This window comes from Odontomachus brunneus, unplaced genomic scaffold, assembly GCF_010583005.1.
Source record: "Odontomachus brunneus isolate Ranch 3 - 2012 unplaced genomic scaffold, Obru_v1 Obru_scaffold_057, whole genome shotgun sequence".
Classification (NCBI taxonomy): domain Eukaryota; kingdom Metazoa; phylum Arthropoda; class Insecta; order Hymenoptera; family Formicidae; genus Odontomachus; species Odontomachus brunneus.
This window is the reverse complement of record NW_022639507.1, coordinates 1,640,939-1,644,249: the sequence shown is the minus strand read 5'-3', so window position 1 is coordinate 1,644,249 and position 3,311 is coordinate 1,640,939.

Below are 3,311 nucleotides of genomic sequence, written 5' to 3'. Positions count from 1 at the left end.
CTGATTGGTGCATTTCTGAAGATGGATGGAAATACACTAATCAAAACAGAGTATTTCTATCCAGCAAGCAATCCAGCACGAAAACAAGCACCGTGTGCCGCTGGCTTTATTGACGTTTGCTGCCGGCTGATTGTACTAGTGACATCTGCTCGAGAACAAAAAGTGCAATAAATAGGCGTGTTCAGCGGAAAAAGCGCTCAGTGAGCAATTAACGATTATTGGTTCTTACTATTAGATCCCTAAATCTAGACCAATTACATTGACGAATTGCTCAACTATGTACAACTGTTGAGTTCGTTGAATGCACCCATTGGCTTGATTTACATTGTGCACTTGATATGCGTACTATATAGTAACTTTCTATTAAATAATCTTAATATTGACAATGCATATTGTCGCATATGCATATTTGAACGACGACGCATTCAATCGATACAATAATGGCTCCTGCCCATAGGACGCGGCAACGCTCGCCGCGCGGCGGAAGTTTATACGATAGCCAATCAATATGCTGCTTTCCGTAATAACCTTCTAGCTCTTACGGAAAAACAACATATTGATTGGCTATTGCGTGGATTTCTGCCGCGCGGCAAGCATTATCGCGTCCTGTGTGCAGGAGCCATAAGTCTTCCTGATCAATATTATATCAACTTAATATACCGTTATTTATATACATCGTCGATATTAAGATTATCTAATAGAAAGTTACTATTTAATACACGTATCAAGTGCACGATGTAAACCAAGCCACTGTCACTAGGTTTAGTTCTGTGTGATAGTAAAATAATGGCATATATGTCAAGAAATATAAAACTTTCTTTTAAGAAATCTCAAAATATTACATGAAAGGAGAAAATAGTTGGGTTATCATATGAACTACAATATGATTAGCTACGACTCAAGTCGCCGTTTCGAAAAATAGACTGAAGTTTAATGGCTCCTGCACATAGGACGCGGTAATGCTTGCCGCGCGGCGGAAATTCGCGCGACAGCCAATCAATATGCTACTTTCTGTAATAACCTTCTAGCTCTTACGGAAAAACAACATATTGATTGGCTGTCGCGCGGACTTCCGCCGCGCGGCAAGTATTACCGCGTCCTCTGTGCAGGAGCCATAAGTGCGAGTCGGCCGATCAAGTCAATCGGCGCCTCACTGTGATTGGTTTATTAAGAGTCGGCAGTTGTAGTCGGCAGTCGGGTCGGCCTGTGCAGTCGATAGTATGATACGAACTTAAAGGCCAAATCATACTAACGATTGGCGATTGACGATTGACAATTAAAGATTAGATTTTAACGAATCAACAAATTTCAGCCTTGGCTTGCTTTGTTCCAATTGGTCAAGTTCCAATCTTCAATCGTTAATTATCAATCGCCAATCTTTAGTGTGATTTGGCCTTTATAGCCCGTGTTACACTACGGATTGGAGATAGAGGATTACGGATTGAAGATTGGAACTTGACCAATTGGAACCAAGCAGGCCAAAGTACATTGATTCGTCAAAATCTAATCTTCAATCCGCAATTCTCAATTTTCAATTTGTAGTGTAACACGGGCTATACTAAACTAGATTTGTAGGACTTGCTTGAATACAGTTCTTTCCGCCTCCACTATGAACGCGACTGCAGCGGCAGCGCTATGCGTTTTCTTGTAGGGAGCGGTGCACTTGGACACGGTGCATTTGGACACAGCCAATCACAGCACCGTGTGATTAGAGAATTTGTAGGGTCCCTTGGAACAGCGACTTGTGATTGGACTGTGTCCAATTGCCCCGTGTCCAACTGATATACACCCATTTGATTACCTTGCACTAGTAAAACCGGATATTAGATATTTTATACATGTACATTACGTTTTTTACATATTTTACGTAATATATATGTATATTACGCACTGAAATATATACTACTTGGAACGCGCGCTGCCTCTTGAGGCATGCGGAATGAGAGAGAAATTCTTTGTTTCCTCTCTTATTCTTGTCTGGTTCATAGTATAGTTGAGAGTGGAGAGAATGTGATACAGTTCAAGTTAAAAGTTAGAGATAATATGAAAAGTAGTGTACACTGAATGGCAATGACTTAAGCTTATGAACGAAAGTTTAAGTTATAAAAAAAATAAATATTTTTTCTCATTTATTAGTACTCACTTATCAACTTATTATTAAGAAAATCAAAGCAAAGATGGTTCCTAATTCAGAAATTCAGCTTATGTTTAGAAATCAGCCGACTTAGCTTTTGGTTCAGACTGTACTAGACAAAGGGTGCTTACGATAGTGAATTCGGAGCGAGTGAGATCTCGATCCGCACAGTGTAGTATATGCTCACATTTACAACTAATATATTCAATGGCTGCTCCTGGGGTGGGACCCAATTGACCACGATATGATTGGACACAGATTGTAATGATTGGTTCGACCTAGTAATTCACTAGATAATTCTTTTCATCGGTTGGTTGTGTCCAATCGTACCGTGGTCAATCAGGACGCTCCCCTGCCCCTGCTTTATTCCTGCTCTGTATCATATCGCAATTCGAAGCAAGAAGTGGTGTATAGAGCAAATCGTACTGTGACGAGTTGCGTGCAGAGGGCGTGCTGGCTCGTTACGCTCGGGAATTTAAGGAGGCCATGGACGGCTCGCCGGTGTCCGGGGATCGATGGACCAAGAGGGAGTAATTGCCACTTCGTTTAACAAAACAAGAAAGCAATTTATTAAAGACGCTTCAAGTACAAAGATACAGGCGCGGGTTAACTCTAAGGCCTGTTCTGCAATGCGTCGTGTGTCGGCGACGGATGTCGTTTGTTGTTTGTCGTACATTGAATGTCAGATCTGAATACGACTTGCCATTCTACAATTGAGTTCGTAAGTCGCTGCAACAAGAAATTACAATTACAAAAATGGAAAGTAAAATATTGCTGAATTATTTGAATCTGTTATTAGTTTCGTTACATATTACAAAAATTAGATTACATTTAAGAAATAGATGTAAAATAACAAGAAGGTGGTGGGTAAAACCACATATTTCAAAAAATATAAGAAACAATTTTGGTGCTCATCGAACATTATTTACATGTTTTCGAACGAATGATCATGAGGAGTTTTTTAAACTTACAAGGATTGTTGTGCCTTCAGTTACGATAAGCACGACCGGTAATTGGGATCCGGTGCAGACGTGCAAACGTATAGGATAATAAGGGAATCTAGTAGTTTTGAGGAGTTTCTTAATAAAATGTATTATTCAATGTAATAGAACTTGTCTTCTTACAATTCCTGATCACGCTCTTATTGCACTTCACATATATACTTTTTAGCTTATTT